At 35.5% G+C, this 12,549-nt stretch overlaps 3 non-coding genes across 3 annotated transcripts; all 3 read left to right on the top strand.

Moving 5' to 3' along the window:
- The first annotated feature begins 1,253 nt into the window (after positions 1-1,253).
- On the top strand, positions 1,254-1,327 carry TRNAN-AUU (transfer RNA asparagine (anticodon AUU)). The gene has a single exon. It is a non-coding gene; the product is annotated as a tRNA-Asn (tRNA).
- A 4,557-nt stretch (positions 1,328-5,884) lies between these two features.
- On the top strand, positions 5,885-5,958 carry TRNAN-AUU (transfer RNA asparagine (anticodon AUU)). The gene has a single exon. It is a non-coding gene; the product is annotated as a tRNA-Asn (tRNA).
- A 4,658-nt stretch (positions 5,959-10,616) lies between these two features.
- TRNAN-AUU (transfer RNA asparagine (anticodon AUU)) lies at positions 10,617-10,690 on the top strand. Its single transcript has one exon. It is a non-coding gene; the product is annotated as a tRNA-Asn (tRNA).
- Positions 10,691-12,549: the final 1,859 nt, after the last annotated feature.

The following is a 12,549-nucleotide window of genomic DNA, read 5'->3' as shown; positions in this document are numbered from 1 at the left end:
AAAACAAGTGATCAGTCCTAAGAAGATATAGAGAATAAGCTAAAAATTCACAGTGACTTTTAGCCAGAAGAATAAGAAAAATGTATTAATATATACCAGATACTGGGATCCACTTGGTTAATTCTGAGAAGTTGATTCAATTATTTACAAAGGGGGTAAGTTAACCTTGCAACAGTATAGTAACACCGGTTACAGCAGTTGAAATTGGACCCCTAGCAACCCGATATCACTTTTTTATGCTGCATTATGGGGCTACAACAAATTGCTGCAAGTTTGGAGCTACCATAAGTGTCGCTTATAGTCAGTTACTCACAGGAAATGTGATGTATCAGCTCTTTGAATCATCCCCAAATTTTTTGCATGTAATTTTCAAGTTAACTATATGTAACTGCATTCCTCTGGGGCATCAGAAGAAAATAAAAACAGTGATGAATTTGGGTCAGGAATGTTATTCTTCACTTGATATATTGCAGCAAATTTTGGTTCCAAAATCTTATCTGGAGAATGCGGACTGGATTACATTTAGAAATAACATCTCAAAAACCTCCATTAGCCTCAAGTTTAGTGAAATCCCATTATTGTTGGTTTTTAGTACCTTAATGATTTCATAAAATGTTTCCTTCTTTATCACCATTGTGTTGGAGACTTTGTGGGGCTGAGGAAACTGTCCCACATCTGGTGGCACTGTCCCAACTTGCTTCCATTGTGGACAGAGATACATTGTCTTGCTTTCCTTCTCATAGGAATTTTAATGCCCAACTCCCTGTCATATTCCCTTTTATCTCATTATATTTCTGATATTCCTAAGTATACCCACAAATTTATAACACATATTTTGAGTGCTACCAAATGCCATATAGCTTTATATTGAAGAAACTCAGATCCACCATTCTCTATCTTTATTATAAATACAATTTGGCACATCTATGATTGTGAATACATCACTAGAATTTTTCATAACACTGCAAATAAGTTCTCATATACTTGGATCCTTGGACTAACTGAAATCCCCCTATTTCAACCCTTTTATAACTGGTTTGATTCCCCCCCATAATTACTAAGATATTTTGACACCCTTACAAAATTCTCAATTCACAGGGTATAATCCTGTTATTTCTTACTTTGCACAAGTTCATATTATAGTGTCTATTTGTAAGAAATGATCCAAGTTAGAAACTTTTAAGCAGTTTAAGTTCAGTTCTGCTGGTTCATCTTCCCTTACTGATAATATCCATTAGAAAGCACTTTCACGTGTCTCTGTGGTGCAATTGGTTAGCGCATTCGGCTATTAACTGAAAGGTTGGTGGTTCAAGCCCACCCAAGGACGTGTTTAGTACTTGTTATTCTGTGGCAGGCGGATTCTGTATTTGACAAAATTTACCAGGCATTTGTCTTCATTTTACCTCAATACACAAACTTACATGGAAATTAACAGCTATGACTTTACTAACTCTACATCCATGGCTTTCCAGCTAGTGTTAGATAATACTAGAAAGAACTTTACAAATTGAAAACAAGTGATCTGTCCTAAGAAGATATAGAGAATAAGCTAAAAATTCACAGTGACTTTTAGCCAGAAGAATAAGAAAAATGTATTAATATATACCAGACACTGGGATCCACTGGGTTAATTCTGAGAAGTTGATTCAATTATTTACAAAGGGGGTAAGTTAACCTTGCAACAGTATAGTAACACCAGTTACAGCAGTTGAAATTGGACCCCTAGCAACCCGATATCACTTTTTTATGCTGCATTATGGGGCTACAACAAATTGCTGCAAGTTTGGAGCTACCATAAGTGAAGCTTATAGTCAGTTACTCACAGGAAATGTGGTGTATCAGCTCTTTGAATCAACCCCAAATTGTTTGCATGTAATTTTCAAGATAACTATATGTAACTCAGCATTCCTCTGTGGCATCAGAAGAAATTAAAAACATTGAAGAACTTTGGTCAGGAATGTTATTCTTCACTTGATATATTGCAGCAAATTTTGGTTCCAAAATCTTATCTGGAGATTGCGGGCATCGATCCCGCCACCTCTCGCATACTAAGCGAGCGCTCTACCATTTGAGCTAATTCCCCTTTGATGTTAAAACCATTTACACCACTTACACCAAGAGGACTGGATTACATTTAGAGATAACATCTCAAAAACATCCATTAGCCTCAAGTTTAGTGAAATCCCATTATCGTTAGTATTTAGTACCTTGATGATTTCATAAAATGTTTCCTTCTTTATCACCATTGTGTTGGAGACTTTGTGGGGCTGAGGAAACTGTCCCACATCTGGTGGCACTGTCACAACTTACTTCCATTGTGAACAGAGATACATTGTCTTACTTTCCTTCTCATAGGAATTTGAATGCCCAACTCCCTGTCATATTCCCTTTAATCTCATTATATTTCTGATAATCCTAAGTATACCCACAAAATTATAACACATATTTTGAGTGCTACCAAATGCCATATAGCTTTTTATTGAAAAAACTCAGTTCCACCATTCTCTATCTTTATTATAAATACAATTTGGCACATCTATCATTGTGAATACATCTCCAGAATTTTTCATAACACTGCAAATAAGTTCTCATATACTTGGATCCTTGGACTAACTGAAATCCCCCTATTTCAACCCTTTTACAACTGGTTTGATTCACCCCCATCATGACTAAGATACTTTCACACCCTGACAAAATTCTCAATTCACAGGGTATAATCCTGTTATTTCTTACTTTGCACAAGTTCATATTATAGTGTCCATTTGTAAGAAATGATCCAAGTTAGAAACTTTTAAGTAGTTTAAGTTCAGTTCTGCTGGTTCATCTTCCCTTACTGATAATATCCATTAGAAAGCACTTTCACGTGTCTCTGTGGCGCAATTGCTTAACACGTTCAATTGTTAACCAAAAGTTTGGTGTTTCAAGCCAACCCAGGGATATGTTTAGTATTTGTTATTCTGTGGCAGAAGGATTCTATATTTGACAAAATTTACCAGCCATTTGTTTACATTTTACCTGAATACACAAACTTACATGGAAATTAACAGCTATGACTTTACTAACTCTACATCCATGGCTTTCCAGCTAGTGTTAGATAATACTAGAAAGAACTTTACAAATTGAAAACAAGTGATCAGTCCTAAGAAGATATAGAGAATAAGCTAAAAATTCACAGTGACTTTTAGCCAGAAGAATAAGAAAAATGTATTAATATATACCAGATACTGGGATCCACTGGGTTAATTCTGAGAAGTTGATTCAATTATTTACAAAGGGGGTAAGTTAACCTTGCAACAGTATAGTAACACCAGTTACAGCAGTTGAAATTGGACCCCTAGCAACCCGATATCACTTTATTATGCAGCATTATGGGGCTACAACAAATTGGTGCAAGTTTGGAGCTACCATAAGTGTGGCTTATAGTCAGTTACACACAGGAAATGTGGTGTATCAGCTCTTTGAATCAACCCCAAATTGTTTTCATGTAATTTTCAAGACAACTATATGTAACTCAGCATTCCTCTGGGGCATCAGAAGAAAATAAAAACAGTGAAGAATTTTAGTCAGGAATGTTATTCTTCACTTGATATATTGCAGCAAATTTTGGTTCCAAAATCTTATCTGGAGAATGCGGACTGGATTACATTTAGAAATAACATCTCAAAAAACTCCATTAGCCTCAAGTTTAGTGAAATCCCATTATCGTTGGTATTTAGTACCTTAATGATTTCATAAAATGTTTCCTTCTTTATCACCATTGTGTTGCAGACTTTGTGGGGCTGAGAAAACTGTCCCACATCTGGTGGCACTGTCCCAACTTACTTCCATTGTGGACAGAGATACATTGTCTTGCTTTCCTTCTCATAGGAATTTTAATGCCCAACTCCCTGTCATATTCCCTTTTATCTCATTATATTTCTGATATTCCTAAGTATACCCACAAATTATAACATATTTTGAGTGCTACCAAATGTCATATAGCTTTATATTGAAGAAACTCAGTTCCACCATTCTCTATCTTTATTATATATACAATTTGGCACATCTATCATTGTGAATACATCACCAGAATTTTTCATAACACTGCAAATAAGTTCTCATATATTTGGATCCTTGGACTAACTGAAATCCCCCTATTTCAACCCTTTTATAGCTGGTTTGATTCACCGCCATCATGACTAAGATATTTTGACACCCTGACAAAATTCTCAATTCACATGCTTTAATCCTGTTATTTCTTACTTTGCACAAGTTCATATTATAGTATCCATTTGTAAGAAATGATCCAAGTTAGAAACTTTTAAGTAGTTTAAGTTCAGTTATGCTGGTTCATCTTCCCTTACTAATAATATCCATTAAAAAGAACTTTCATGTGTCTCTGTGACACAGTTGGTTAGCGCATTCGGCTGTTAACTGAAAGGTTGGTGGTTCCATCCCACCCAGGGACGTGTTTAGTATTTGTTATTCTGTGGCAGGAGGATTCTGTTTTTGACAAAATTTACCAGGCATTTGTCTTCATTTTACCTCAATACACAAACTTACATGGAAATTAACAGCTATGACTTTACTAACTCTACATCCATGGCTTTCCAGCTAGTGTTAGCTAATACTAGAAAGAACTTTACAAATTGAAAACAAGTGATCAGTCCTAAGAAGATATAGAGAATAAGCTAAAAATTCACAGTGACTTTTAGCCAGAAGAATAAGAAAAATGTATTAATATATACCAGATACTGGGATCCACTTGGTTAATTCTGAGAAGTTGATTCAATTATTTACAAAGGGGGTAAGTTAACCTTGCAACAGTATAGTAACACCGGTTACAGCAGTTGAAATTGGACCCCTAGCAACCCGATATCACTTTTTTATGCTGCATTATGGGGCTACAACAAATTGCTGCAAGTTTGGAGCTACCATAAGTGTCGCTTATAGTCAGTTACTCACAGGAAATGTGATGTATCAGCTCTTTGAATCATCCCCAAATTTTTTGCATGTAATTTTCAAGTTAAGTATATGTAACTGCATTCCTCTGGGGCATCAGAAGAAAATAAAAACAGTGATGAATTTGGGTCAGGAATGTTATTCTTCACTTGATATATTGCAGCAAATTTTGGTTCCAAAATCTTATCTGGAGAATGCGGACTGGATTACATTTAGAAATAACATCTCAAAAACCTCCATTAGCCTCAAGTTTAGTGAAATCCCATTATTGTTGGTTTTTAGTACCTTAATGATTTCATAAAATGTTCCCTTCTTTATCACCATTGTGTTGGAGACTTTGTGGGGCTGAGGAAACTGTCCCACATCTGGTGGCACTGTCCCAACTTGCTTCCATTGTGGACAGAGATACATTGTCTTGCTTTCCTTCTCATAGGAATTTTAATGCCCAACTCCCTGTCATATTCCCTTTTATCTCATTATATTTCTGATATTCCTAAGTATACCCACAAATTTATAACACATATTTTGAGTGCTACCAAATGCCATATAGCTTTATATTGAAGAAACTCAGATCCACCATTCTCTATCTTTATTATAAATACAATTTGGCACATCTATGATTGTGAATACATCACTAGAATTTTTCATAACACTGCAAATAAGTTCTCATATACTTGGATCCTTGGACTAACTGAAATCCCCCTATTTCAACCCTTTTATAACTGGTTTGATTCCCCCCCATAATTACTAAGATATTTTGACACCCTTACAAAATTCTCAATTCACAGGGTATAATCCTGTTATTTCTTACTTTGCACAAGTTCATATTATAGTGTCTATTTGTAAGAAATGATCCAAGTTAGAAACTTTTAAGCAGTTTAAGTTCAGTTCTGCTGGTTCATCTTCCCTTACTGATAATATCCATTAGAAAGCACTTTCACGTGTCTCTGTGGTGCAATTGGTTAGCGCATTCGGCTATTAACTGAAAGGTTGGTGGTTCAAGCCCACCCAAGGACGTGTTTAGTACTTGTTATTCTGTGGCAGGCGGATTCTGTATTTGACAAAATTTACCAGGCATTTGTCTTCATTTTACCTCAATACACAAACTTACATGGAAATTAACAGCTATGACTTTACTAACTCTACATCCATGGCTTTCCAGCTAGTGTTAGATAATACTAGAAAGAACTTTACAAATTGAAAACAAGTGATCTGTCCTAAGAAGATATAGAGAATAAGCTAAAAATTCACAGTGACTTTTAGCCAGAAGAATAAGAAAAATGTATTAATATATACCAGATAATGGGATCCACTGGGTTAATTCTGAGAAGTTGATTCAATTATTTACAAAGGGGGTAAGTTAACCTTGCAACAGTATAGTAACACCAGTTACAGCAGTTGAAATTGGACCCCTAGCAACCCGATATCACTTTTTTATGCTGCATTATGGGGCTACAACAAATTGCTGCAAGTTTGGAGCTACCATAAGTGAAGCTTATAGTCAGTTACTCACAGGAAATGTGGTGTATCAGCTCTTTGAATCAACCCCAAATTGTTTGCATGTAATTTTCAAGATAACTATATGTAACTCAGCATTCCTCTGTGGCATCAGAAGAAATTAAAAACATTGAAGAACTTTGGTCAGGAATGTTATTCTTCACTTGATATATTGCAGCAAATTTTGGTTCCAAAATCTTATCTGGAGATTGCGGGCATCGATCCCGCCACCTCTCGCATACTAAGCGAGCGCTCTACCATTTGAGCTAATTCCCCTTTGATGTTAAAACCATTTACACCACTTACACCAAGAGGACTGGATTACATTTAGAGATAACATCTCAAAAACATCCATTAGCCTCAAGTTTAGTGAAATCCCATTATCGTTAGTATTTAGTACCTTGATGATTTCATAAAATGTTTCCTTCTTTATCACCATTGTGTTGGAGACTTTGTGGGGCTGAGGAAACTGTCCCACATCTGGTGGCACTGTCACAACTTACTTCCATTGTGAACAGAGATACATTGTCTTACTTTCCTTCTCATAGGAATTTGAATGCCCAACTCCCTGTCATATTCCCTTTAATCTCATTATATTTCTGATAATCCTAAGTATACCCACAAAATTATAACACATATTTTGAGTGCTACCAAATGCCATATAGCTTTTTATTGAAAAAACTCAGTTCCACCATTCTCTATCTTTATTATAAATACAATTTGGCACATCTATCATTGTGAATACATCTCCAGAATTTTTCATAACACTGCAAATAAGTTCTCATATACTTGGATCCTTGGACTAACTGAAATCCCCCTATTTCAACCCTTTTACAACTGGTTTGATTCACCCCCATCATGACTAAGATATTTTACACCCTGACAAAATTCTCAATTCACAGGGTATAATCCTGTTATTTCTTACTTTGCACAAGTTCATATTATAGTGTCCATTTGTAAGAAATGATCCAAGTTAGAAACTTTTAAGTAGTTTAAGTTCAGTTCTGCTGGTTCATCTTCCCTTACTGATAATATCCATTAGAAAGCACTTTCACGTGTCTCTGTGGCGCAATTGCTTAACACGTTCAATTGTTAACCAAAAGTTTGGTGGTTCAAGCCAACCCAGGGATATGTTTAGTATTTGTTATTCTGTGGCAGAAGGATTCTATATTTGACAAAATTTACCAGCCATTTGTTTACATTTTACCTGAATACACAAACTTACATGGAAATTAACAGCTATGACTTTACTAACTCTACATCCATGGCTTTCCAGCTAGTGTTAGATAATACTAGAAAGAACTTTACAAATTGAAAACAAGTGATCAGTCCTAAGAAGATATAGAGAATAAGCTAAAAATTCACAGTGACTTTTAGCCAGAAGAATAAGAAAAATGTATTAATATATACCAGATACTGGGATCCACTGGGTTAATTCTGAGAAGTTGATTCAATTATTTACAAAGGGGGTAAGTTAACCTTGCAACAGTATAGTAACACCAGTTACAGCAGTTGAAATTGGACCCCTAGCAACCCGATATCACTTTTTTATGCAGCATTATGGGGCTACAACAAATTGCTGCAAGTTTGGAGCTACCATAAGTGAAGCTTATAGTCAGTTACTCACAGGAAATGTGGTGTATCAGCTCTTTGAATCAACCCCAAATTGTTTGCATGTCAATTTCAAGACAACTATATGTAACTCAGCAATCCTCTGGGGCATCAGAAGAAAATAAAAACAGTTAAGAATTTTGGTCAGGAATGTTTATCTTCACTTGATATATTGAATCAAATTTTGGTTCCAAAATCTTATCTGGAGAATGCGGGCATCAATCCTGTTACCTCTCGCATGCTAAGTGAGCGCTCTACCATTTGAGCTAATTCCCCTTTGATGTTAAAACCATTTACACCACTCACACCAAAAGGACTGGATTACATTTAGAGATAACATCTCAAAAACATCCATTAGCCTCAAGTTTAGTGAAATCCCATTATCGTTGGTATTTAGTACCTTAATGATTTCATAAAATGTTTCCTTCTTTATCACCATTGTGTTGGAGACTTTGTGGGGCTGAGGAAACTGTCCCACATCTGGTGGCACTGTCCCAACTTACTTCCATTGAGGACAGAGATACATTGTCTTGCTTTCCTTCTCATAGGAATATTAATGCCAAGCTCCCTGTCATATTCCCTTTTATCTCATTATATTTCTGATATTCCTAAGTATACCCACAAATTTATAACACATATTTTGAGTGCTACCAAATGCCATATAGCTTTTTATTGAAAAAACTCAGTTCCACCATTCTCTATCTTTATTATAAATACAATTTGGCACATCTATCATTGTGATTACATCTCCAGAATTTTTCATAACACTGCAAATAAGTTCTCATATACTTGGATCCTTGGACTAACTGAAATCCCCCTATTTCAACCCTTTTATAACTGGTTTGATTCGCCCCCATCATGACTAAGATATTTTGACACCCTGACAAAATTCTCAATTCACAGGGTAATCCTGTTATTTCTTACTTTGCACAAGTTCATATTACAGTGTCCATTTGTATGAAATGATCCAAGTTAGAAACTTTTAAGTAGTTTAAGTTCAGTTCTGCTGGTTCATCTTCCCTTACTGATAATATCCATTAAAAAGCACTTTCACGTGTCTCTGTGACGCAGTTGCTTAGCACTTTCGGCTGTTAACTGAAAGATTGGTGGTTCCATCCCACCCAGGGACGTGTTTAGTATTTGTTATTCTGTGGCAGGAGGATTCTGTATTTGACAAAATTTACCAGGCATTTGTCTTCATTTTACCTCAATACACAAACTTACATGGAAATTAACAGCTTTTACTTTACTAACTCTACATCCATGGCTTTCCAGCTAGTGTTAGATAATACTAGAAAGAAGTTTACAAATTGAAAACAAGTGATCAGTCCTAAGAAGATATAGAGAATAAGCTAAAAATTCACTGTGACTTTTAGCAGGAAGAATAAGAAAAATGTATTAATATATACCAGATACTGGGATCCACTGGGTTAATTCTGAGAAGTTGATTCAATTATTTACAAAGGGGGTAAGTTAACCTTGCAACAGTATAGTAACACCAGTTACAGCAGATGAAATTGGACCCCTAGCTACCCAATATCACTTTTTTATGCAGCATAATGGGGCTACAACAAATTGCTGCAAGTTGGAGCTACCATAAGTGTGGCTTATAGTCAGTTACTCACAGGAAATGTGATGTATCAGCTCTTTGAATCATCCCCAAATTGTTTGCATGTAATTTTCAAGATAACTATATGTAACTCTGCATTCCTCTGGGGCATCAGAAGAAAATAAAAACAGTGAAGAATTTGGGTCAGGAATGTTATTCTTCACTTGATATATTGCAGCAAATTTTGGTTCCAAAATCTTATCTGGAGAATGTGGACTGGATTACATTTAGAAATAACATCTCAAAAACATCCATTAGCCTCAAGTTTAGTGAAATCCCATTATCGTTGGTATTTAGTACCTTAATGATTTCATAAAATGTTTCCTTCTTTATCACCATTGTGTTGGAGACTTTGTGGGGCTGAGGAAACTGTCCCACATCTGGTGGCACTGTCCCAACTTACTTCCATTGTGGACAGAGATACATTGTCTTGCTTTCCTTCTCATAGGAATTTTAATGCCCAACTCCCTGTCATATTCCCTTTTATCTCATTATATTTCTGATATTCCTAAGTATACCCACAAATTTATAACACATATTTTGAGTGCTACCAAATGCCATATAGCTTTATATTGAAGAAACTCAGTTCCACCATTCTCTATCTTTATTATAAATACAATTTGGCACATCTATGATTGTGAATACATCACCAGAATTTTTTATAACACTGCAAATAAGTTCTCATATACTTGGATCCTTGGACTAACTGAAATCACCCTATTTCAACCCTTTTATAACTGGTTTGATTCCCCCCCATCATGACTAAGATATTTTGACACCCTTACAAAATTCTCAATTCAATGGGTATAATCCTGTTATTTCTTACTTTGCACAAGTTCATATTATAGTGTCCATTTGTAAGAAATGATCCAAGTTAGAAACTTTTAAGCAGTTTAAGTTCAGTTCTGCTGGTTCATCTTTTCTTACTGATAATATCCATTAGAAAACACTTCCACGTGTCTCTGTGGCGCAATTGGTTAGCGCATTTGGCTATTAACTGAAAGATTGGTGGTTCAAGCCCACCCAAGGACGTGTTTAGTATTTGTTATTCTGTGGCAGGCGGATTCTGTATTTGACAAAATTTACCAGGCATTTGTCTTCATTTTACCTCAATACACAAACTTACATGGAAATTAACAGCTATGTCTTTACTAACTCTACATCCATGGCTTTCCAGCTAGTGTTAGATAATACTATAAAGAACTTTACAAATTGAAAACAAGTGATCTGTCCTAAGAAGATATAGAGAATAAGCTAAAAATTCACAGTGACTTTTAGCCAGAAGAATAAGAAAAATGTATTAATATATACCAGATACTGGGATCCACTGGGTTAATTCTGAGAAGTTGATTCAATTATTTACAAAGGGGGTAAGTTAACCTTGCAACAGTATAGTAACACCAGTTACAGCAGTTGAAATTGGACCCCTAGCAACCCGATATCACTTTTTTTTGCTGCATTATGGGGCTACAACAAATTGCTGCAAGTTTGGAGCTACCATAAGTGAAGCTTATAGTCAGTTACTCACAGGAAATGTGGTGTATCAGCTCTTTGAATCAACCCCAAATTGTTTGCATGTAATTTTCAAGATAACTATATGTAACTCAGCATTCCTCTGGGGCATCAGAAGAAATTAAAAACATTGAAGAATTTTGGTCAGGAATGTTATTCTTCACTAGATATATTGCAGCAAATTTTGGTTCCAAAATCTTATCTGGAGAAAGCGGGCATCGATACCGCTACCTCTCGCATACTAAGCGAGCGCTCTACCATTTGAGATAATTCCCCTTTAATGTTAAAACCATTTACACCACTTACACCAAGAGGACTGGATTACATTTAGAGATAACATCTCAAAAACATCCATTAGCCTCAAGTTTAGTGAAATCCCATTATCGTTAGTATTTAGTACCTTGATGATTTCATAAAATGTTTCCTTCTTTATCACCTTTGTGTTGGAGACTTTGTGGGGCTGAGGAAACTGTCCCACATCTGGTGGCACTGTCACAACTTACTTCCATTGTGAACAGAGATACATTGTCTTACTTTCCTTCTCATAGGAATTTGAATGCCCAACTCCCTGTCATATTCCCTTTTATCTCATTATATTTCTGACATTCCTAAGTATACCCACAAATTTATAATGCATATTTTGAGTGCTACCAAATGCCATATAGCTTTATATTGAAAAAACTCAGTTCCACAATTCTCTATCTTTTTTATAAATACAATTTGGCACATCTATCATTGTGAATACATCACTAGAATTTTTCATAACACTACAAATAATTTCTCATATTCTTGGATCCTTGGACTAACTGATATCCCCCTATTTCAACCCTTTTATAACTGAATTGATTCGCCCCCATCATGACTAAGATATTTTGACACCCTGACAAAATTCTCAATTCACAGGGTATAATCCTGTTATTTCTTACTTTGCACAAGTTCATATTATAGTGTCCATTTGTAAGAAATGATCCAAGTTAGAAACTTTTAAGTAGTTTAAGTTCAGTTCTGCTGGTTCATCTTCCCTTACTGATAATATCCATTAAAAAACACATTCAAGTGTCTCTGTGATGCAGTTGGTTTGTGCATTCGGCTTTTAACTGAAAGGTTGGTGGTTCCATCCCACCCAGGGACGTGTTTAGTATTTGTTATTCTGTGGCAGGAGGATTCTGTATTTGACAAAATGTACCAGGCATTTGTCTTCATTTTACCTCAATACACAAACTTACATGGAAATTAACAGCTATGACTTTACTATCTCTACATCCATGGCTTTCCAGCTAGTGTTAGATAATACTATAAAGAACTTTACAAATTGAAAACAAGTGATCTGTCCTAAGAAGATATAGAGAATAAGCTAAAAATTCACAGTGACTTATAGC

This window comes from Taudactylus pleione, unplaced genomic scaffold, assembly GCF_031769625.1.
Source record: "Taudactylus pleione unplaced genomic scaffold, aTauple2 ptg004193l, whole genome shotgun sequence".
Taxonomy (NCBI): Eukaryota; Metazoa; Chordata; class Amphibia; order Anura; family Myobatrachidae; genus Taudactylus; species Taudactylus pleione.
This window is presented reverse-complemented; position numbering and strand designations above follow the sequence as displayed.